The sequence below is a fragment of the Narcine bancroftii genome, chromosome 14 (genome assembly GCF_036971445.1).
Source record: "Narcine bancroftii isolate sNarBan1 chromosome 14, sNarBan1.hap1, whole genome shotgun sequence".
NCBI classification, from domain to species: domain Eukaryota; kingdom Metazoa; phylum Chordata; class Chondrichthyes; order Torpediniformes; family Narcinidae; genus Narcine; species Narcine bancroftii.
In genome coordinates this window covers 18,163,108-18,189,120 of record NC_091482.1, presented here as the reverse complement: position 1 = coordinate 18,189,120, position 26,013 = coordinate 18,163,108, and the positions used below count along the sequence as shown (strand labels likewise).

The window sequence follows — 26,013 nt, the reverse complement described above, 5'->3', positions numbered from 1 at the left end:
AGTGTCCATTTTTGAAATGGGCAATTTGTGTTGCTCAAAGCTGAGCAAAAAATGATTAAAAATGCCCAAGTAAATTGTCAGCTAGGTGGTGATACTTGCACCATGCAGCTGTGATCAGAAGGTAAGGTTGCAGAAGTTGGCCAGGAAGCAACTAATTTTGCTGCCAGAGCAACATCTCCATTTTGAACCCAAGAGTAAGTGCTATCTCTGCGATCTGTTCTTCAATTTGACATCTGGTGACCGCTCTGGTCAACAACAGGAAACTCTTGTTACAGTCGAAGGCCATAAATCCAGACCATCCGAGAAAATTCAAACTTTGGAAAGCTCTCAATCTCTTTTAAATTCAGCTGGCTTTTGCGTGGACGTGTAAGAGCCACGGATGCACAGCGACAACAAGCGTTGACTTCATTTTTCTTTCAAACTGCTCATCTTGATAAATGAGGCATGCTGCATTTGCGAACGAATAAATTATCAGAATATACCTGTTCATCTCTTTATTCCTCCTCAAAAGTGGAGTTTATAAGTACTGCCCAAGAATCTGGGGAATCTGGACCCAGTCCGTGAGCAGTCCAGATTTTTGGACTTCTACTGTAGAGGCAGTCCTCTTGTTACGAACGACGAACTTATGGACAACTCGCACTTAAGAAAGGACTTTGCGCAGCTTCAAATGCATCGGCTTGAGTCAGGAGAATGCTGTCTGCCATTTTTAAGTTGGATTATGTTGCCGTTAACACTATGCTGAGTGTGCCAACTTCAAGAAATTGACTTCAGGGGTTTATATGCATAGCAAGGTAAAATATATACCAAGACAAACATTTGACAAACCGATGCTAAATGTATGTATCTGTTCCTACTTACTTACAAATTTGACTTGAAGACAATAAACTGCCTTAATAACTATTGACCAGCAGCACTTGCATCAACAGTGATGAAATGTTTTGAAGGGCTCGTGATGAAGCAGATCGATTTCTCTCTCAGAGATGACATGGATCCATTCTAGTTCAACTATGGCAGCAAAAGGTCTACGGCAGATGCCATCTCACTGGCCCTACACAAAGCCCTGGAACATCTGGGCAGCAAACATGCATACATCAGGATGCTTCTTATTGACTACAGTTCGGCATTTAACACCATCATCCCCTCAAAACTGATTAGCAAACTCCATGACCTGGGAGTTAACACCCCAGTGTGTAATTGGATTGTGGATTTCCTCACCTCCAGGCCACAATCAGTGAAGATTGGTAAGATCTTGTCCTCCACAATCTCCATCAGTACCAAAGCACCACAGGGCTGTGTTCTTAGCTCCCTGCTTTACTCACTCTAGACCTACGACTGTGTAGCTGGGTACGACAATAACACCATCTAAAAATTTGCCGATGATGCCACAGTAGAGGGTTGAATAAAGAAAGAGGATGAGTCAATGTACAGGATGGAGATTGTGCACTAACACCAACCCTGCAGTCAATGTGACCAAAACTTAAGGAGCTGATTGTTGACTTCAGGAAAGGAAAGCCAGAGGTATATGATCCAGTGATCATTGGGGGATCAGAGGTGGAGAGGATGAGCACATTTAGGTTCTTGGGAGTCACCATCTTGGAGGATCTTTCCTGGATCCAACAAATCAATGGCATCGTGAAGAAAGCACGTCAGCGCCTCTACTTCCTTGGGAATTGGTGGAGATTTGGTATGATATCCGAAACCCTGGCAAATTTCTACTGATACGTGGTGCAAAGTGTGCTGACTGGCTGCATCACAGTCTGGTATGGGAACACCAATACCCCTGAGTGTAAAGTCCTCCAAAAGGTAGGAGACACAGCCCAGGATATCACAGGCAAAACCCTCCCCACGACGGAGTACATCTACCGGGAATGCTGCCATCGGAGGTCAACAGCAATCCTCAAAAACCCACACCACCCAGCACATGCTCTGTTTTCACTGCTGCCACCAGGAAAGAAGTGTAGGTGCTACAAGTCTTGCTCCACCAGGTACCCCCTCCACCATCAGAATCCTCACAACAAACTCAATCAGGGACTAATTTGAGGACTCTTACTTGCAAACTTTATTAATTTTCTTTGCTCTCTCTGTATTCCAGTCAGTTTGTTTACATTCTTTATCTCTTTACTGTTCATGCAGTGTACAGTTTATTTTTAGCACTACCAATTAGTTGTAATTCTACCGCGCCCACAGGAAAGAGGAATCTCTGTATGTGATGTCACGTATGTACTGACAATAAATCTGAAAACTGACTAAGGAACGGAACTTGTTCGTAACCCAGGCGGGGATTTGCCTGTATTTATAATATGAGCTTTGTGTACCTACCAGCAGTTTCATACTTTCTGCCAAATTACATGTGTAATCACTATCCAGCCAGTAGATGGCAATAATCCCACTCTGTTCCCCACATTCATGAATAAAACATGAAGCCTGCAGATACCGTGATTGAAGTAAAAACACAATGTTGGAGAAACTCAGCAGGTCAAGCAGCGTACGTTATCTTTGGCTTGGCTTCGCGGACGAAGATTTATGGAGGGGGTAAATGTCCACGTCAGCTGCAGGCTCGTTTGTGGCTGACAAGTCCGATGCGGGACAGGCAGACACGGTTGCAGCGGCTGCAGGGGAAAATTGATGGGTTGGGGTTGGATGTTGGGTTTTTCCTCCTTTGCCTTTTGTCAGTGAGGTGGGCTCTGCGGTCTTCTTCAAAGGAGGTTGAACTGTGAGGCGCCAAGATGCACGGTTTGAGGCGAGATCAGCCCACTGGCGGGGGTCAATGGGGCAGGCACCAAGAGATTTCTTTAGGCAGTCCTTGTACCTCTTCTTTGGTGCACCTCTGTCTCGGTGGCCAGTGGAGAGCTCGCCATATAACACGATCTTGGGAAGGCGATGGTCCTCCATTCTGGAGACGTGACCCATCCAGCGCAGCTAGGAAAGATAAAGATACATAACCAATATTTTGAGCCCTTTAATAAAGTTGGAACAAAATGTAGACAGGCAAACCCCCACCCCGATATAGGGGCACTTGCCTTTATTTTGTTCATACCTTGATGAAGGGCTTAAGCTGGAAACAATGGCGATGTATCTCTTGTGATAGAAAGTACACTGTTTGACCTGCTGAGTTTCTCCAGCGTTGTGTTTCATGACGTTGCTGCACATTATGCCAAATAATCATTGTGGATGTGTGTAGTGCAGCGGCATTGCTGGTGGAGCTGCTGCCTTGTAGCACCACTGACCCATTCAGTCCTGATCTCAAGGGCTTTCTGGGTGCAGTTAGTGCATTCTCCCTTCTGATCATGTGGGTTTCCCCATTTACTCTCGATTAACCATTCTCAAATGGAGGCCGTAGCACATTTAAGTTAAAGCCTTGATTTCACCTCATGTAAAGTAAACATTATTCAATTTTTTGGTTATGTCATTAATCAGAGAGAAGTTCGGAAGGAACCAAACCTGAAGGCTTTTGGGGTGGGTCTGGTGATATTCTGAGCCTACAATTTTTGTACAACTTTGGCTTTTCCTCAAGGAAAATTAGTCCAGCCTATCCAGTCTCTTCTTTGAAATTACTTTTCTAAAAAGATGAAAATCTAAAACATTGCATGTTTACCACATTTATGGGACATTTCCTGATCTTTCATTTGCAAAGAGATTTGAATAATTTTTGATTGGATTGCATAATGCAAACAAGCAAACGTTTGCTGGTTTCTCCATTTTACTGACCTGTTTTTAAAATCTGGAAGTATAGATTAATTAACCTTGATTATTAGCTAAGGGATGCATTAAGTTTGAGAATCATCAAACTTTATTGTCGGAGTATATACATCACCTCACATACAACCTGAAGATTCTTTTTACTGCGGGCGAGGCCGAGACTGAGGCAGAATTGCCATTTATTGGTAGTGCAAAAAAATCTGTACACAACGTACATAAGTACGCAAATGAAGAAATGTAAACAAATTGTCATATAGAGAGGAAAAATAATCAAGGAAGTGCAAGAGTAAGAGTCCTTAAATGAGTCCCTGATTGAGTTGGTCGTTGAGGAGTCTGATCCTGAACCTGGTGGTGTGAGTCTTGTGGCATCTCTACCTCTTTCCTGACGGCAGCAGCGAGAACAGAGCGTGTGCTGGGTGGACTGGACTCTTGATGATTGCTGCTGCCCTCTGACAGATGTTGTCAATGGTGGGGAGGGTTTTGCCTATGCCCTGGACTGTGTCTGTTGCCTTTCACAGGGTCTGAGCTCGTGGGTATAACTAGTCTGTGATTAAAATTTGGCAAGACTCCCGGAGCATCAGATTTTGATTTTGTGGCCAGGGATTCAAAAATTTCTGTCAGTTTGTCTCCCTTTAGTCTGTAGACCTGTGCTTTTATTCCAGTTTGGCTTAAGTTTTCCTTTGTCTTCTGTGCTCCTTTCAAGGTTGGTGTGTATACAGGGATAATAGTATGTTGGTTGTGTCAATACTCAACCAACTGACATGTATCATAAGTTATTGCACGGACATGGATCATTTTCTCTGCTGAATACCTCCGCCAGGTGGCTACGACCCAATGGATTATAGGCGGAACATCACGCAGGGGGCATGTTTGGGATTGGAATTGAGATTTTAATCTTTGGTTACTGGAGGCTCTTCAAGTGGAGCAGAGAGCAGTTATGCCTCCAAATTGAAGACCTGCACACTGAGCAAAACAGGAGGTTTCCACATTGATTAAGAGAAAACCTCAAGGAGGAGGCAAAGATTATGAAGGATGTCCCAGGCTAAAAGGTTGGTGAGACTGTTTACCACTTCAATCGCTGGCTCAGGCCCCCGGTGGAGGAATTATTTAACCTTCGACCTCCGGATGAGTTCCTCAGAGAGAAATATGGCTTCCAGTGGTACGTGTGGGTTCAGTGCACAGCTGACTGGTCCAACAGGACCTGACACTTGTCTGCAGATCCTCTTGTTCCAAGTGTGATATTGTTAATAAAATTTGTGTATATCCAAAAAAAAGTTAGTGCACATAGTCTCTGTGATCTGAAAGGTACATTCATTCATCCATGCTGCAAGTTTTGCAAACAAAAATGCATATCCAACTGAAGGAGGCAATGTGTTTGGTGTTGTGATTTATTTTAATTGAGCATAAAATGAGCCAAATTGATTAAAATACCATTAAATATATTTATACAAGCATTCATACACTTTTTAAATAGTTTTTGTTTAAATAAAGGTCAATAAAATTATCACATTCTTTGCAGATAGTTTGCTGGTTATTTTATACAAGTGCATTTGCTTGTAGTCTCTGCCGTGCCAGACTTTCAGCCTCTCCCCTGCTGGATATTGAAGTCAATCAATGAAGAGTAGGGCAGTGATATAGCCCAACTGTGTGAGGAAAAGTAAGTGGGAGCTTTGCTCAGTTGGAAATTACTGAAAGGTCTAATTCCGAAGATCAGCACAAAACCTAATCAATAAAAGAGGATTGAAATGGATCAATTGCGTCATCCTAAAGTTGGAAGCATGTTCTATCCATTATTCCCCTCACACATGCAGTCACACTTTTTGATATGCTTAGCAAATTTTACAATTTCTCTCGTGAAGCTTCCTTTTTGTTGTTGTTTGATCTGACAAGTGGGAAAAATGCCAAGCTTATTTTGGAATGGGGTGATGAGCAGAACATATGTGATATGAAAGCTCAAATATTGGATGAAATGAAGCACTGTGGCCAAGAGTTTCTAGTGGGCACTCTTGTGGGTACAACTGGAGGTACTATATTCTCTGCATTGATTCACTAAAGTTGTGGGTGACAGCATCAGAACTGTGTGGGCTGGTGCAAAACATGCAGACACACACTCAGACAAACACACACACATACATATATATATATAGAGATATATATTTATATATATTTATATATATATATATCTCTATATATATATAGAGATATATTTATATATATATCTCTATATATCTCTATATATATAGATATATCTCTATATATCTATATATATATAGATATATCTCTATATATCTCTATATATATATATATAGAGATATATCTCTATATATCTCTATATATCTCTATATATCTCTATATATATATCTCTATATATCTCTATATATATATCTCTATATATATATATAGAGATATATCTCTATATATCTCTATATAGAGATATAGAGATATATCTCGATAGAGAGAGATAGAGAGAGATAGAGAGAGATAGAGAGAGATAGAGAGAGATAGAGAGAGATAGAGAGAGATAGAGAGAGAGAGAGAGAGAGAGAGAGAGAGAGAGAGAGAGAGAGAGAGAGAGAGAGAGAGAGAGATATATTTACATATAAATCTATATAGATAAAAAACATGTTTATATAAATATTAGAATCCTGGACGTGAGTGGTTCCTTTGGTTGTTCAGCAGGGGCATAGCTGGGCTTTAATGTTATGGGGAGTGAGAGTGCATAAAAAAAGCACACATATGCACATGCACAAGCAATGATGTATATTGTTTATTCTGTTTACAAGCTGGCTCCATGATTAGGCATTAAACAAGGAGAAAAGCTGCATCCGAATCATCAAAAGGTACAATAAATAGTATTGCTGTTTCTTCTAGCTTCAGAATTAATTGGTCCAGTTTAGAAACACTACTACTTAAAATAAAACTATTTATTCTCACTTCCATTGAAAGGCTTCTAAGTACTGAAGGGAACAGCTCAGCAAGTCCTGGTCCAAGTGTAGAGATTAGCAGATATTATCCAACATTTAAAGACAGTGTTTTCAGGAGTGAAGTCAGGGATACTTCCTCAGACTCCCTTCCAACTTATCTTAAACAGAAAACCCAACTCCAAATACAATATTAAAACTGTTTGCAAAACTGAGATGGGAATGAAGATTTTTTTAAAATAAAAAAACTAGCTTTTATTTTATGCGGTTTAAAACAAAAACAGAATTTCCCAGTGAAAAGTCACCAATAGCAGAGGAAGAGCAGACTGCAGATTGAAAATCTCCGACAAGGCAAAATTGTAAGTACTGGCTAGGGAAGTGAGGAAGGAGGGGGTGGAAATAACCTGACAATGTGAAGGCACATACCTCCGCTCTGTCAGCATCTTAAACTGAAGTTGAAATAATAAAACAGATTCTATCACCAATGTCTATATGTATAGATTGTCGTGTAGGATGACTGTGATTGGCTGAGAGCGTAGCCATGCCTACTGGCAGTTCTTAAAGGATTGCTCCTAGCCTTGGTTTGGATCAACAAGCCTTTGATTCTTTCGACGCGCTCTACAATTTTATTACCTAGAAAGTTTTAAAGGGATGGAGTGTATGCTACGGCTGGAACGCCTCGACATCGACCCACAGTCGACAACAGCCTCAAATTCACTGCAGCCTGTAATACTCCTGAAGGCCTGACCACATTGATAGAATGAACAACAATGTTACCTTGATTCAAATCTAAATATAGCTTTGGATTTTTCATCATAAAAATGAAAAAAGGAATTGTAACTTAGGAAATGTCATGGGGCTTAGTGACAGCCCACAGGGAAGGAGGGAAGCAATGAAAAAAAATCTAACACTTTTCCAACAAAACATCTGAGAAAATCTTAGGTCTTAATGTTCAAAAGGGAGTTAAAACCACCACTGTGCAGTTAATAAATCAGCTTACAAACAGAATCAAATCCATCTCACCCAAGAATGGACTTTTATGAAATACACTATTAATTCTGATTTTTTTTAAGCTCGACTGGATGGTGGTGGTGGGGGGGTGGGGGGGGGGGGATATATCCAAGGCCACGTTCAATTATTGGATATATAAAATAAAAGCTTCAATTGACCATCCTAGTGCATGGGTGCACACAAAAGACTGTCAAAATAATCATTTACAAATGTTTTTTTTGGGAGGGATTGAGTAGAGCAGTTGTGTATTCCTTTCAACGAATGTTGCCTGTGGTTTGAAGTGGAACTCTGGTGATGGAGGGTTTGGATTCAATGGTGCCTGTTTTTGAAGTGCAGCAGATGCTGTGGTCTCATAGCACACTTCAAAAATATGCGGTGTGGGAGGGTCGGGGTGGGGCTGCTGGGCTGAAAAGGCTGAGGGAGCTGTCGCTCACACCACCCCACCACAGTTCCGCCCCTGTCATTCACTAGTTTCACAGCCTGGGGGAAGAAGCAGTTTCTCGGCCTGGTGGTGCTGGATTTGATACTTCTGTATTTCTTTTACGATAGGAGCATCTGTATGTGGAATGGAAGGAGTCCTCATTGATTTTGCATGCCCACTTCTTGGTAGATCACATCAGTGGGGGAGGGTGCCCCTATTGATGAAAGTGAATTGGACGCCAACATTTTGCTGACCTGTTCAGCAGCATAAATGGCAGTCCTGCAGTGGGGTTGGGAAAAAATTGGGGTCGGGATACAGTGGAGATTTCGGGGATGAAAGTCAGATGTTAATAATTTATTTGCCTGGCATGCACTCCAGTGTGGTGTTACTCTGGGGCAGCTATATTTTTTTCCAGGACAACACGATGACAGACACAACCTTGTCCAGGCTCCTCGTCCAGTGCTGTGTAAGTGTGTCTCATGGGAGTATGATGGCCCTTTATTGCATTGTCTGGAAATCCTGTCAGGCTTGTGAAGTTGACTCTTGCCCAGGAGTATTCAGTCAAACTTCCCAGTTACATGAAAGATCCAGAATTTCTCATTATCATGTTTCATGCCAGGGAATAAAAATCAAGTTTTCAGTTTTTGATGCTGAAGAAGCAGTAATAAATTGTTTTCCTAGACAAATATTTAAGTGCAATAGAGTTGATTATGCCTGTAATATACTCCCAAAAACTAAATTATTGGGCCTTCAGAGAGTATTCGCCTGAGCCGGCCTCCCATTCCTGCAGTTCACTAGATCCCTTGGGAAAGGTTGGTTACCAAGTCACATCTTTCATATCTTGAGGGTATTCCCAATGCTCTCCTGACGATGTGGCTGCTGGGGTCACATGGGGAAACATTAGCAGCAAAGGTAGATGTGGCAAGATTATCTTGGCCAGCATTTGAGAGAATAGCATTCAACTCTCCTGGAGAAGAAAGAATATAATATCATCTGCCAGGCCATTCTCTGCTCTCTAACACCATAGAGCCTTTTTACATGCATGTTCTTTATCACATATTTATTGTCATAATCGTCCAATATCTACATCATGAATTTTGCAATGAAATTTCATGAGATCATGATGTAGCTCAACATTATCAGTGAAATATTTATTATGCTATAAATTCTTCATACAAAATGGTTTTTGACTTAGACCAAAACGGTCTTTGCAAAATTGCATCAAGTCTCGTGCAAGAATTGTTAAGATAGCCCTAGCCGTAGCAAAAAAATGTATTATGTCAACCTGGAAATTGGAAGATAATTTGAAAATACAACAATGGTATATAGAAATGAATAAATGTATTCCATTAGAAAAAATAACATATAGTTTAAGAAATAATATTGAAATATTCGAACAAGTATGGGAGCCTTACATTAAATACAATAGCGAAAACCTACCGGGGACAAACATTACCTAAGTTGATGGAAGGAGAAGGAAAGAAAAGAATGGACTCTGTAGAATTTCTGGTGTATTTTTGTTGAATGACAACATTGTCTGACTGAATTAATGCAACCTAGATTGTATACCTAAAATGGATGAGGGGGGGGGGGGGGGGTGGGGGGGTGGCTTGGGAGGAGGGAGGGGGGGGGGGGGAGAAAAAGTCACTGTAAATGTGTGAAAAAGAAAAAGTGTATATCATGGCTATTGTGATTTATGGTGTGAAAAAAAAAGTCTCGTGCAAGAATTCACGCTGTCTTGTTCAAGTCGGTGCCTCTCCTTCCTCAGAAGTTTGCGGAGGTTTGGTAATGCACCAGAAACCCTGCCAAATTTCTACAGAGGTGTGGTGCTGACTGGCTACATCATGGTCTGGTATGGGGACATCAATGCCCCTGAGCATAAAGGTAGTGGACACAGCCAGGGACATCACAGGCAAAACCCTCCCCACTACTGAGTATATCTACAGCAGCAATCATCAAAGACCCACACCACCCAGCACATGCTCTTCTTGCTGCTGCCATCAGGAAAGAGGTGTAGGTGCTACAAGACTCACACCACCTGGTTCAGGAACACCTGCTCCCCCTCCACCATCAGACTCCTTCCTCAATGACAAACTCAGACTCACTTTATTGATTTTCTTTTTTGTTCTCTTTGTGGTGCAGTCAGTTTGTTTACATCTGTTACCTGTTCTTTGTTTTCATGTTTATGCTGTGTCCAGGTCTTTTGCACTACCAATTAGAGCCCTCAGGAAAAAGAATCTCAGGGTTGTATGTGATGTCACGTATGTTCTGTGGCAATGAATCTGAAAACCTGTTTGGAAGCTTGGGTTACCTGCTTCTTGGGGGGAGGATAAAACTTTCCCTGTTGGTCTCTGGAAGTGACTCTACCTGGATCATGCTGCCTAAATGCAATCACTTCTTACTTTGCCGTCTTCATTTGATAGCCAACAGGAGCACCAAGCCCTGGATTTAAGAATAAAGAGCTATATTAAAGCAATTTAAAATGGAAGAATTAAGTTGTTGACTATTTGCCTTGATAAATGATTTTGAACAAAAATCCAATGTTTTATTGCAGAAAGCGTTCTCTGGAGTTTGCACAATGATTGATCTCTGCGTTACGGGTAAATGTGAACTAAGTAAAGGGTGGCTATTTTTCGAGACAATTCCAGATTCTTCTGCTGCAATGTTACTAACTATTCGACATTAATCCATGGATCAATAGGGAAAATCAAAAGCATGTCGGCCATTTGACCTCATGCTTGCTCTGCCATGCAATATCTTGCCACCCTTGGTGCCATTTTTCTGCAGTCTCCCTCGGTCGCCTGATTTTTCTAAAAATCCAAAGGTCTCTATTCATGATTCTTGGATTATAATGGCAACAAATGATCAGATTGTTTCCAAATTGAGCCATGCACGATGCCATCTGTTTGACGTTACCATGATTGAGTGGCATGTTCTGAATTGATGATGGTGTGGCCTGGACACATCTTGGGCATTGATCTTGGACTGGTGCAAATTGACCCATGTTGCTTGTAGACCATCAGTGGAATTCTAATTGAATTGCATCCTCCCTGTACCAGCAGGTGTATTATTTTCAGTGGCCACTGTGCTGTTCCTGGAAAAAAAACATTGAATTCAAATGCCGCTTTAAATGTCTCATTGCATGCCAATGTTATTTTTGTTTCAGAAAGTAATCAATCGTATTATTCAACCATAAAAGTATCGGTATTCGCTCCTTGTCACTCCGAGCAGCAAACTGGATTCATTTTACAATATATGTGCTGTATGTGGCTTTCTTACATTATTAATGCAATATTTTCATCCTTGTCATTAAGCTCACATCACATTTGAATTGGATTGTTTATCAGCATGTGTATTGAGATACAGCGAAAAGCTTTAATATGTGGTATCCAGGCATGTCAATGTACTTAAGTTCATGAAATAATAATGAGAAAATGCAGGATGTGTTACAGTACGTCAAAAAGCATAGGGTCAAAAGGACTAGGTGAAGCATACAGTTAAAAATTCAAGGGCAGAATGCTTTACCTTTGAGAGGTCTCTTTCAGAGTCAAATAATAGCGGGAGAACAAATGCCTTGAATTTGTGGTTTCAGCGTTGTATCTTCTGTCCAACAGCATGGTGAAGAGAGTATGACTGGGTCTTTTCATGTGTTGCTGGCTTTTCTGAAATGGTGGGAGATATGGATAGAGTTGACCTGATAGCTTTTTCCAATGCTACAGGTACTCTGTGACCAGTAAGGAATTGCTTAAGGTGGTCTGTGACTGGGAAGGGAAGGATGAGAATCATTGCTATATTTTGCTTGAGAAAAAAATTAATTAGCTCATTTCCTTTGGAGTTATGAAACCGTCCACATAATGAGTCAGTTTTATGAGCTTGGAGTTGCAGCAAAATTCTGAAGACACCGTGCGCTGCCCCTCTCAAGCTCACATTTTTCTACCCAATGCCGTCTTCCACAAATGTAAAGTGTGCCTCTGGAGAATGTAATTACCTCAAATTTTAATCAAGGGAGAAAACATTTAAGTTGATTGTTGCCCCCAGCCTTCGCAGAATATTGACCAAATTAACTTTGAATCTTTTGTTATATTCAAGTGGATTGGAATCTGTAATCTTTTGGAAATATCCAAACTTAACTGCATGTACTGTTCTTTCTTTCTTCTTTGGCTTGGCTTCGCGGACAAAGATTTATGGAGGGGGTAAAAGTCCACGTCAGCTGCAGGCTCGTTTGTGGCTGACAAGTCCGATGCGGGACAGGCAGACACGGTTGCAGCTGCTGCAGGGGAAAATTGGTGGGTTGGGGTTGGGTGTTGGGTTTTTCCTCCTTTGCCTTTTGTCAGTGAGGTGGGCTCTGCGGTTTTCTTCAAAGGAGGTTGCTGCCCGCCGAACTGTGAGGCGCCAAGATGCACGGTTTGAGGCGATATCAGCCCACTGGCGGTGGTCAATGTGGCAGGCACCCAGAGAAATAGAGGGAGCTTGAGATTCTAGTCAACAGAACTTTGGTCTGAAACATAAACAAATGGCTCATTTCAACTATAATTCTCATGATAAAGAGTGGTTTGTAAATTTGAAATAAAATAATTCACAACTGACAGGTGAATAAATCCCTGTGTGTGAGGACCTAAAACTGGACCCTCTTGGTGCTAAGTGAATTATCTGTAACTTTCCATGAGGGGTCAACATTTTTCAAAGATGAACTGTTGAGTAATTATTTTGTATACTGTACATATTGAAGCAAGGGCAATTTGTCTGGGATTAAATGGTACATGGCCAATTGAAGCTCTCATTAAATCAAAGAAATATTGGACTTGCCTCAAGTAATTAAAATGTGCAGTTAGTTAATTTAGCCATACCTGGAGTTTATGATGCTCTGAATTTGTATAATTTCCTATTTTGTGACTTCTTAGTCCATTACAGATCCTTGAGCTGAGACAGCAATGTCTTCCTACTTTCAGATACTACTGATGTAAATCTCATGATTTAATGAATGAACAATGATTAGTGTGACGGTTAGTGCTATTACAGGACTGGTGGACCCAGTTCAAATCTGCCGCTCTCTCTTTGTACATTCTCCCTGTGACCACATGGAATTCTAAGTGCACCAGTTCTTCCCCCCCCCCCCCCCCCACAACCCCTCGCGTTCAAATGGGGTTAGTACGTTAATTTGTCACAAGGCTACCTTTGGGTGCCTCTGGCTTGTAGGTTTGAGGGGCCTGTTACCATGCAGTATCTCTAAATCAAATTAAAGTGCTGGACCTCGGTGATGTGAAAAATAATTGATGTTTCAGGTCATTGACCTTGATCATATATGAAGTATTGCTTTCAATTTTTTGACCTGGATGCATTGAGCAATGAATTAATGAAGCATTGAGCATGGATAACGCAATGCTATTTCGGTGATGGCGATTGTGGTTCGAATCTGGTGCTACTTTAAATGTAAATTAAATTCAATTTTAAAGAAATTTAAATTTAGACATACAGCATGGTAACAGGTCATTTCGGCCCAATGCTACCCAATTTACACCCAATTCATTTATACCCGGTTCGTCTTGAAGGGTGAGATGAAGTCGGAGTCCCCAGGGAAAACCTATGCGGACAAAGGAAGAATGTACAATCTCCTGACAGGCAGTGTGGGATTCGATCGCTGGCACTGTAAAAATGCTGTATAACCACTACACCAACTGTCTGTCAGGAGTTTGTACATTCTCCCATGTCTCTGTGAGTTTCCTCTGGCAGCTTTGTTTTCCTCCCACCCTTCAAAAACTTACTTTAATTGGACAACATGGGCTTGTGGGCTGAAAGGGCCTATCACCGTGCTGTACAGGTATTCCTCGACATATGTCCGTGTTCCCTTCTGGATAACCGGCCTTATCTTGGAATGGATGTACGTCAGAACTGGCCCGTATCCACAACAAGATGAACCTGCTGGTGATACTGAAGAGTAAAATGAGAATCCTTCTCATTCTCTCTGTTGCTGCCGACCCTGAGCACCCTGCGGACTCTACTGGCCTCTAAAAATCTGTATTTTTACAGAATATTGAGCACCAGAATCAGAAAAAAAGGGACACAAGGAGTTAAAATGCGGTGAAATATCTCAACATGGCAGCCACCAAGGCCAGCTCTCAACCAGCTCTTGTGAGAGATTGGCTACTACTGCCAACCTCTTGCGAGGGGCATTATTTTCCAAAGACAGGCCTGACTTTTCACTATCATGCAAGTTTTATAATTAAAAAAAAAAATTTGGCCATATATGCAGATGGACATAAGCTGCACAGGTCGCAAGTTAGGGAGTGCCTGTAGGTCATATTTTCGCTAAAATTTTGAATCAATGAGTCTGTTGCCTCATGTCAACCTGGAAATGTGTTGAGAAAGCATTAGTGCATGCCAGACATTTCTGAACAGACTGCTGAGTTTTGAATGGTCTTACTTTACTTCCCTTGATCCTTGCCCTGATTAGTTGACTCAAGGATGCATTGAAAGGTCTGCGGGGTCTGGATTGCCACGCTAGTACTTGTTGATTTAATCCATCCACGCAGTTAACTTCATGCCTAGGGACCATCTGTTGTCAAGGAGAGTAAAGTGGTTTGCAGAAAGGCTCAAACGCAGATTAAATGATCTCATGCATCTGAAAGCTTCCCCAAGCACACTGCATTTTGGGCCATCTCCGAGAAATTCAGCACATAAGCAGGTCCACGGGCCCTGTGACTTTGTGCTGATCAAGAACCACTCTACTTTCGCCAACCCCAAGTTGTTCTCCCCATATTCCCAAAAGGAACATTTCCATTCCCATTATTTTTATTTTTTAAGAAAAAGGACCAAGCTTGTTAACAAACTCAATGAAACCTTAATCTTTTAAATATAAAAATCTTCTCCCATAAAATATCTTGATTCTTTTCCTCGGGGATTTCAAGACTGATGTATTGATTGCTCATTTGTTGCCATCTCTCCTCTCATTGGGGAGCTTCTGCCCCAGTGTGTTCACTCCCGGACGACCTGTTTGCTTTGTTCCCTTATTTCTCATCTTTCAGTCAGGCCCTGCCTTGTACAATCCAACTGTCAACAGTTCAAAAGAACAGTAGGTTCATTCAGGTCACTGCTCGATGCTGAAGGTCAGCACCACTCCTGATGCTGTTCCTTACAGATGCAGCTGGATTGGGTGGGGTTGAGGTGCTGATGGTTGTTGCGCACTGATGGTTTGGGTTGACAGAATAGTTTTTGCAAGGTCCAGAATTAGTATTTCAGCTTGCAATATTTAATCCTGAGCTGTTTGATTCGGGGGTGGGGGGGAAATGAAATTTTAAATAGAAGGGCAAGACCTTTTGACTGAGACCCAGTGACACCTTATTTACTGCAATCCTCTGATTTACTTAAATCAGTTGCTGCAGGTATTACAGTTGAACAATTCCAGACCCAAGCTGAATCGAGAAATCAGGGTAAACTGAAGCAAGATAAAACAATCAAGATCATTGGATAAAATGAAGGAATTAATTGGGGAATCCATCAAGACTGAATCACTTGAAGCAGAAATAAAAAGAAGAGAGCAATTTAAGGCGAAGCAAACTCCAAGTCCAGCTATTTTCTATATATTTTACCCTCTGGACTAGGTTCTGCTGCACCAGAAATTTGCCAAATCATTAATGCACCTGACACCTATGGGGGAATTGGTAAATGCTGGATAAGTGAGTTTTCTGGTTGCTTGAGACTCGCTCTTACAATGCCAAACTTGTACGCAAGCATGAAGAATAAATGGTTTAAAAGTGCAAAATGTATAAAATCTATACAGTAGTCCTTATTTATGTAAGTTCACTATAATCAGGTAATTCCTGTAATTTACAAAATTTAAATTAAACTTGGAACCCAGGATGCTAGCGCTGTAACACCGTTGTGTTGACTGCTATGCTAATCGTGCCGCTGTCGTAGTTAATACCCCCTCCCCCACATTTAAAGATGAAGCTTAGTAATATGATTAATAAAGATAAAGACTCTTACCGAGCAGGGATAAAGACACTTTAAGAGAGTCCCCACAATGGCCAGCAGCATCAACCAGCTCTTCATCCTGGGTGATGCCATTTTATTCAAACACATTTCTGTTCAGACATTTCTTTATTCAAAGAAGCTACTATGAGCAAAGCATGACCAAGGCTGGCTGAATATTTGCTCCCATCTTCAAGTATTTATGTGTTACTTCAGAGAACAATTAGAACATAGGATACAACAGCTCAGTACAGGTCCTTTGGCCGTCGGTCATATTGACCTGTATATTCCTACCAAAAAATACTAAGCCCTTCCTACCTCATCACCCTCTATTTTCCTTTCATCCATGTGCCTGTCTAAGAGTCTCTTAAATGGCTCTAATGTTTCATCCTCCACCACCATTCCTGGCAAGGTATCCCAGGCCCCCACAATTCCCTGTGTAATTAAAAGAAAACTTAACCCTGATGTCTCCCCTAAACTTTCCTCCCTTCACTTTGTATTTTAAACTTTTTAAGTTTTTTCCTCACTTTATTTATTTTCTCACTCCATTTATTTATTTACCTTGATTTTTTTTTTTGCTGGTTGCTTGAATAATGGAGAACAGGTTTTGCTGTAATTCTGATCTGCATGTGAAATGTGCCCTCAGAGAGCATTGGTTGGTCCTTCCATGTTAGCAGATGGATTGCCTGAGTGGTTTTACATGTACGTGCCGTGATCTCATTTGGCTAAGTCACCGACAGGATGGTGCAACGCAGTAATTGTCCTTTCTGGGTAATGGGTCTGAATATGATTGTATCTCAAACCCAACAAACTTGGCTGTTTATTATGAGGACAAGTTTCACCAGCACTGACTGGTTCAACCATCAGCTGTTGGTTGCTTTGCAGTGGACGGCTGGTTGGACAGATGATCATTTGCAGATCTGAGAGTGGATTTGTAAGTAAATTTGAAGAGCCCAAAAAAATCTTCATGATTAGTGCTTGCATTAAATGATGGCTCAAATTTAGCAGTCGGTGTTGGCGTTCACCGTCATCTTTGGAGATGAGGTCTTGCAGCTTTTACTTTTCCATCCTTGATTATGTTCAGAAACTGGGTCAGTGGAGCCTTCACCCAAACAGCTATGACATTTCATATTGATTTGCAGCCAAATATACCGTCGAATTCACACATAAAAGCTTCTCTTGGCCAAGAGATCTTTTGATATTTGATTTACTGATTTTTGATGACCTTAATTGCACTCACCTTAACACAGTGGCTTGGCCAGTGAATGTGCAGCAGAACCTGGTCACAGGGGCAGTCACTGAACTTTAACTCAACCCCCAGATCAGGGCTCTCTTTTGGTGTTGAATAGTGGTCCACCTCACTTCAACTGATGGGCTGTGATACAGAGAAGTTGTGGAAAGCAATCAGATAACTGCACCCACTGACCCATTGCGGGCCTGATCTCATAATTCTATGCCCACTCCCCTAAAATTGGCCCGTGGTTCCAAGGATACCATTTCTGGTCCCACTCCCCTTGACTCAAGATAGTGACAAAAGTAAAACACAGAAATCTGCAGACACCATGGCTGAAGTTTAAAAAAAAACCCCACAAAGCTGGAGAAACTCAGCAGGTCAAACAGTTTTATTTATGTAGCAAAGATATACCTTCATCAAGGTATGGTAAAATGTTGGCAGGCATCTAGACAAAAGGGTAAGGAGGAGGTGTAGTCACAAAGGCAGGAGATGATAGGTGGAGAAGGGAGGGAGGGGGACAGCACCGATGAAGGGGAAGAGGGAAGGCTCGGTTAACTCCTCCCCCCACCTTCCCTCTCTATTCACCAACTTTTTTTTCGGATTTTTCCATACTTTGGTGAAGGGCTCAGGCTTGAAACATCGGGTATGTATTTTTACCTTTGCGATATAAAGGACTTTGGTGTTAGTGTTCTGCACTTGCTCAGCAAAAGGAGGTGTAAGGCGCTGCTTCTATCCGATGGCCTCCAGGTTACCTTGGGCAAAGTGTAGTACCTGTTTAGCCTCCCAAACAGGGTCATGTGAAGCTATAGATTGCAGATGGTTTTTGCAAGCAGATTCTACAAATTGGAATTCATGGTTGTAAAATTAAAAACAATGGGCAGATGAATCTGCTGATCAATGGCTAGTGTTACCCATCCAGTATTGGACACTGCAACTGAAGAGGGCAACGGGAAACCACTTCATTATTTTTCCCTTGCATAATCATGAACTCAACATTGACTATGGTCTCAGCTCAAAGGTGGACCCTTCACCGGAGGAGAACAGGATAGTATGTGAGTGGGAATGCTCTAGACCCAATTGTTACTGAAATATTTTGCTTGAGAAAAATTGTTATGAAACTGTGCACATCACGAGTCAATTAGGGACAATTAAAACTGGTTTTCAAACTTTTTCTTCCCACTCACATACCACCTTAAGCAATCCCTTTTTAATCACAGAGCACTTATTGCATAGGGATTGCTTAAGGTGGAATATGAGTTTGGGGGGTAGTTTGAAAACCACTGATCTAATGGAAGGCAAGAGAGAAATGCATGAAATTGCATTTTTAAGAATGTTACTTTTTGTTTTTTTAAGTTAGGACGTACTGCTTCAAAACTTGTTTGCTTAATTCCTTGCTCATAAAAATCAAGTCAAGTACATCCCGACAAAACCGTGTTCTCAAAGGGTGCAAGTGTTGTTTGAATATTCATAGAGTCAAACAGCAAATCTGCATTGACCATAAATACCTATTTATTCTCATCAATTTATCTTTCCTGAAATACCCATCAACTCCCTTCACATTCTACCACTTACCTACACTCTTGGGGCATTTACAGTGGCCGATTAACCTACTGATCCACACGTTTATGTTGATCTTAGTGTTTCTCCCAGTGTATCTAGAGGTAACGGACATGGTTATTAAGGGAAATTTGCAATGAAAGTCAGGTTTGGACCCAGGTGGGTGGATCTATGAGGCAGCGCTCTGCCAGCTGTGCCACCCAGTTATGACTTCCTCCTGCAGATATCTACTGCAACTCTTGGGCAGTAGACTGCCATGGGGAATCCTCACCATCTCCCGTTAACAAATGGAAAGGGCTTGGAAAATGAAGCAGAAGATGTGCTCCTGCTCCCAATAAACCCAATGGATTTTCCAGGTCTTGGTCTGCAATTAAAATAGTAGGTGCTCTCTGGTAATATGATCCAAAATGCAAGTTGGGGAAGATAATCTTTCCTTTTCTAAATTTAGGTATCAAGGTGAGGAATATGGTGTGAATTCCCACTCAAATCTTCATCTTCCAGCAGCCTGTTGTGGTTCTGGTAAAATCTAGAGGTTTACAAAATACTAAAGACTTTTTTTTTAAAGAGTGACTCTTTAATCGCTTTGAATTTCCACTGACTTCTTAAAAATACGTTCTGAAAACTCGGTGCAGCCTAATGTTGAACAGAAACACCCGGATCTTTTTGCATTGCAGAATTGGAATGTCCTTTTCATTTATCCTAGTTTTGGGCAGCAGAAAAATAAATATTTTCGTGTCACTCAACTATAAATTGTTTTGTGTTGACAGCAGAAAAGTAGAATACACAGAACTCCAGTGAATGATAGGTGTGATGGGGCATATGACTCACAACAAACATTCTTCACCAAAGGAAGGCTAGGTTACTCAACAAACAATTGAGAAGAAGCAAGCCTTTCCAAGGAGCATGGAGTAATTTCTCAGAAAGAAAATGCCATGCCAAGGCTGGTTATGTATTAATTTTGTCCACGAATCCAATTTTAGACGTCTACAGCAGTAAATTATCTATTCATTTTAGTTTCGACAGGTGATTGTATTGTTGCCAATACTCTCCAATGGATCTAGCAAAAAATATAATAGTTGGGCTACGGTGACATCTTTAGGCATTTAAACCAAGTCCAAGTTCTCTTATAGTAAATGGAAGAAAGCCCTCTGCCAGATCCTACATGCAAAGTTGCAGTCTCCATCTGCCGCACTCTGCTCCAGTGGTTGCTTTGGGGATGAGTCTGCCATTTACCATCTCCTTCCAGAAAGAGAAACTGAGTGAGGTTTGTGGGGTGGGGGCAATTTGTCTTCTACAATACTAATTCTTCTTTCTGATTGTATTCTTTTTCCCAACATCACTCTCAGATCAAATCCCTGGGAGCCTCGTCCTCTTTCTTTTCAACTCCTAGCTGAATTGCAAACACCATATGTAAAATAACTTGCAAGTCCCTGAAGCAAATAGTAAAGACCGCTGAGGGGATTATTGGGGTCTCTCTTTCTGCCACGATAGACATTTATAGCGGCCGCTGTTTGCAGAAAGCCATAAACATTGTGAAGGTCTCTACCCAGCCCTCTCACCATCTGATCTCCTTCTTGCAATCCAGGAAGAGGTGCAGAAGCATTCAGGCCCTCATGACCAGATTGTGAGAGTTTCCCCCCCCCCTCCCCCAAACAGTGAGGCTTCTGAACTTGGGGGACACAGGGCTAGCATACGTGACATGACATTTATAAGTGATATGTTATTTTTTTTAAAATTCTGATGTAATTTAGCCATGTAAATAACCACCTCCATGGTCTGGAGAAATGCTATCTCGTTTTCACTGTACACTGTAATGGTTATGTTATGAATGACAAATAAATGCAATTTGACTTAAATTATGATTGTTTCAATAAAATGTATAAACAGGGATAATTACAATAATTTGTTATCAGCAACACGATGCTGTGTTTGATCAGAATACTTTCTATTGAAATTATTAGAACTGCATCTCTCTTACCATAAGTTTGAATAACACAGATTTAATCAAGTAAAGCATGTTAGCTTGAGGCAATTTTGTTAGAACTGATGTGGTAATTCCTATCAGCATACTAATTTGTTTTCTTTGAGAGATGATTTGAATAGGCTTGTGATTTATGAAAATTTCTGGTTCTTTGTTAAACATTTTAGTATTTTTTTTAAGAAAAGGTGACTGATATAATGAACTAAACAATGGTTCTCAACCTTTTTCTTTCCACTCACCTAGCACTTTAAGTAATCCCTATGCCATTGGTGCTCTGTGATTAGTAAGGGATTGCTTATATATAGTGTCGCCGAGAATATTCTCCCAGAATCACAATGCGGCTTTCGCGCAAACAGAGGAACCACTGACATGGTCTTTGCCCTCAGACAGCTCCAGGAAAAGTGCAGAGAACAAAACAAAGGACTCTACATCACCTTTGTTGACCTCACCAAAGCCTTCGACACCGTGAGCAGGAAAGGGCTTTGGCAAATACTAGAGCGCATCGGATGTCCCCCAAAGTTCCTCAACATGATTATCCAACTGCACGAAAACCAACAAGGTCGGGTCAGATACAGCAATGAGCTCTCTGAACCCTTCTCCATTAACAATGGCGTGAAGCAAGGCTGTGTTCTGGCACCAACCCTCTTTTCAATCTTCTTCAGCATGATGCTGAATCAAGCCATGAAAGACCCCAACAATGAAGACGCTGTTTACATCCGGTACCGCACGGATGGCAGTCTCTTCAATCTGAGGCGCCTGCAAGCTCACACCAAGACACAAGAGAAACTCGTCCGTGAACTACTCTTTGCAGACGATGCCGCTTTAGTTGCCCATTCAGAGCCAGCTCTTCAGCGCTTGACGTCCTGCTTTGCGGAAACTGCCAAAATGTTTGGCCTGGAAGTCAGCCTGAAGAAAACTGAGGTCCTCCATCAGCCAGCTCCCCACCATGATTACCAGCCCCCCCACATCTCCATCGGGCACACAAAACTCAAAACGGTCAACCAGTTTACCTATCTCGGCTGCACCATTTCATCAGATGCAAGGATCGACAATGAGATAGACAACAGACTCGCCAAGGCAAATAGCGCCTTTGGAAGACTACACAAAAGAGTCTGGAAAAACAACCAACTGAAAAACCTCACAAAGATAAGCGTATACAGAGCCGTTGTCATACCCACACTCCTGTTCGGCTCCGAATCATGGTTCCTCTACCGGCACCACCTACGGCTCCTAGAACGCTTCCACCAGCGTTGTCTCCGCTCCATCCTCAACATCCATTGGAGCGCTTACATCCCTAACGTCGAAGTACTCGAGATGGCAGAGGTCGACAGCATCGAGTCCACGCTGCTGAAGATCCAGCTGCGCTGGATGGGTCACGTCTCCAGAATGGAGGACCATCGCCTTCCCAAGATCGTGTTATATGGCGAGCTCTCCACTGGCCACCGTGACAGAGGTGCACCAAAGAAAAGGTACAAGGACTGCCTAAAGAAATCTCTTGGTGCCTGCCACATTGACCACCGCCAGTGGGCTGATATCGCCTCAAACCGTGCATCTTGGCCCCTCACAGTTTGGCGGGCAGCAACCTCCTTTGAAGAAGACCGCAGAGCCTACCTCACTGACAAAAGGCAGAGGAGGAAAAACCCAACACCCAACCCCAACCCACCAATTTTCCCCTGCAACCGCTGCAACCGTGTCTGCCTGTCCTGCATCGGACTTGTCAGCCACAAACGAGCCTGCAGCTGACGTGGACTTTTTACCCCCTCCATAAATCTTCGTCCGCGAAGCCAAGCCAAAGAAAAAAAGAAGGTGAAAAGAAAAAGTTTGAAAGCCACTGTTTTAATCGTACCTAATTGACTCGTTATGTGCATGGTTTCATAACTCCAAAGGAAATGGGCCAATGAGAAATTTTCTCAAGCAAAATATTTCAGTAACAATTGTGTCTAGAGCATTTATTCTCAACCTTCCCTTCCCACTTACATACCAAACCCTCACTAATCACAGAGGATTTATGGCATAGGGATTACTTAAAGTGGTATGTGAGTGGAAAGAAAAAGGTTGAGAACCACTGATCAAAATAATATGTTGGTTATTATTTGAGATTAAATTAACTTGCTGAGAGTAAATCATTGCTATTTGCTATTGTTATTCTGTTCATTTACAGCTGAGAATTTTTCACTATTCAATGCTCAGCTGTCCCATTGGGGCAATTTCAGGCCATGAGACCATCACATTTATGGTTTGCACACATCATGTCTCAATGTGACAAGATAATTATTTTTGCCATCCTGTTTTCCCTTTTTGACCCATCACGATGGCCCAGGTTGTGAATTTGTAGATCTAAAACGAATGTAAATGGCAATTTTTAAAAAAATTGGTAATTTACTTTAAGGGCTGAGAGCAACTTGCAGGTTCAAATTCTGGACCTTCTGAAGCATTTCAACATTCCTACATTTTGAAATATTTTGAAATAATTTGGATGAACGTTGGAAAAAGTGTAAGTGAATTGATGCTTCATCTGTTAGAATTTTGGTCCTTGGATAACAGGAAGGGAAGAGGTGAACGGGCCTATGTTATTACATCCTGCAGGTGCATGGAAAAGTGCCATAAGATGGATAGTTGTTGGTGAGGATCACTGAACAGACCAGGGAGTCACAAAGAGGACTGTCCTTTTTGAAATAACAAAAATGGGGTTGGAAATCTGATGGTGGAATCCCTTTGGGGCTGGCAGAAATTGTGAAGCAAGTTCTATTCAATACAGGGACAGTTGGGGAGGAAGGTGAGAACCAGTAGATCTCTGTTCAGCATAGTACTTGAGCAGAAGAGTGGAATGGACTTCTTGCAGGAGGTAGGATGGAAGGAAGTATGGTTAAGATATCGATGGGAGACTGTTGGCTTATTATGGATATTTGTGGCTAGTTTCTCTCCTGAGATGGAGAGATCCAGAAAAGGAAGAGTCCATGTGATGAGAGCAGTGCGGAAATTGGCAGGGAAATCGAGGAGGTTTTTGAGTTCTGTATGATGACAGGAAACAGCATCAACGTATTTGGGGAGAAAAAAAAGTCAAGCTCAGACTGAATGGGTCTGAACAAAGGCACTTTGTTGTATTCAACACAAAGACAAGTGTGGTTTGGGCCCACAAGTTCCTGGGCTATGCATTTGATCTGGAGAAAGTAAAAAGAGTTGATGGTAATTCCATGAAAAAAAGCAAGGGTGACATTTATGAAGACTTCCTCGGGGAGTGTGACAAACAGACAGTAAACTAGAATCTTTTTACCATACACTGAGGTGCTCAAGTCGATCTGAGGGAAATACTCAAAATTACAAGGAGCATTAATAAAGTAAATGCAGATTAATAATTTTAACAGCCTGTGACTGAAAACAATTAAAGGACTAAAGGTGCGGGATTAATTTTTGCTTTGGATTTGCAGTTCCCAATCGAGCAGTGAAGTGGCATCCTACCTGTTAAAGAAAGCAGATAAAGACTTTGTTTGAATTGCATGATTGGGCTGACAGTGGATGGGCTGATGTGAATGATCTCTTCACTGCACTCTCGCTCAACAATGTTATTAATGCTTGTACTTGCTTTTAACGTTAAAGCTGCCTTCTTGAAGATAGAGGAGATCATATTTGCCAGGAGGCAGGTTTTTCTTTCATATTCCCACCCCATGTGTTCCTCCAACCCCCTCCCCCCCCCCCCCCCCCAACTCTTACCTATGCCTTTGTCAAACCTCGGGTGTTGTATTTCTTAAGTTTTACAAGAATGATTCCTGGGGATATTTTAATTTTAATTTAGGAATTGAGCACTTGATGAAATGTGGCTGAAGGCCCTGGGCCTGTATTCATCAGAGTTCAGAAGGATGAGGTGAGTGGGGAGAAGAGAGGAGGAAATCACATTGAAACCTACCGAATATTTAAAGGACTGGACAGAGTAGATGTGGAGATGTTTTCATTAGTGGATGAGAAGACACAGCCTTAGGATAAAAGGGTATCTCATGAGAATAGAGAATAGAAATTTCTTCAGTCCGAGAGCGGTGAAACTGTGGAATTCATTGCTGTTGCCACAGATGGCTGTGGAGACCGACACATTGGGTTGGTTTAAAGCAGAGGTTGAAAGGTTCTTGATTAGTAAGGGTGTCAAAGGTTATGGGGAGAAGGGAGGAGAATGGGACTGAAAAGAAGGAAACATCAACCATGATTCAAATGGCAGAACAGACAATGGGCGAATGGCCTTATTCTGCTCTAATCTCTTTTGGTTTTATCATCTTTCACTGATTCTAAGTGTTGCTTAAAGACTGATAGTCTGCTCATCTATTCAGATATCAGATTAATGCATACATAACATCACATACAACCCTGAGATTTTTCCTGTGGATGCAGCAGAATTACCACTTATTGGTCGTGCAAAAAAAAAATTTGCACACTGTATACATGTAAACAAATAAGGAACAGTAAACAGATAATTAATGTAAACAAACTAACTACAATACAGAGAGAATAAAAAAATATCAATTAAGAGCTCAAATAAGAGTCCTTCGATGAGTTTTTGTTGTTGAGGAGTCTGATAGTGGAAGGGTAGCAGGTGATTCTGAACCTGGTGGGGCGAGTCTTGTGGTACCGCTAGCTTTTTTCTGATGGCAGCAACAAGAACAGAGCCTGTGCTGGTTGGTGAGGGTCTTTGATGATTGTTGCTGCTCTCCGATGGCAGCGCTCCCTGTAGATGCACTCAATAGTGGGGAGGGTTTTGTCCATGATGTCTTGGGCTGTGACTACTACCTTTTTGAGGGTTTTAAGCTCAGCGGTATTGGTGTCCCCATACCAGACCGTGAGGCAGCCGGTCAGCACACTTTGCACCACACCTCTGTAGAAATTTGCCATGGTTTCTGGTGTCAAACCAAACCTCCGCAAACACTTGAGGAAGCAGAGGCGCTGACGTGCTTTATTCACGATACCATTGGTGTGTTGGGTCCAGTAAAGGTCCTCCGAGATGGTGGCTCCCAAGAACTTAAATTTGCTCACCCTCTCCACCTCTAATCCCCCAAAGATCATTGAATCGTACACCTCTGGCTTTCGTCTCCTGAAGTCAACAATCAGCTACAAGTAGTATTTGCCTTCAGATTTTGCTTTTTCCAGGAGTCACGTGATGGAGTAGTGGCCGGACGGTGAACTCCAGCCCTCTCCAGAAAAGTCGGAAAAAACAAAGGAAAACACAAAGGCACAAAAA

At 41.8% G+C, this 26,013-nt stretch overlaps 1 protein-coding gene across 1 annotated transcript in view; it reads left to right on the top strand.

Annotated features, from left to right (window-relative positions):
* Positions 1-26,013, top strand: part of pitpnm3 (PITPNM family member 3) — a 432,302-nt gene that overhangs the window by 49,839 nt on the left and 356,450 nt on the right. The gene's annotated exons all lie outside the window — the stretch shown is intronic.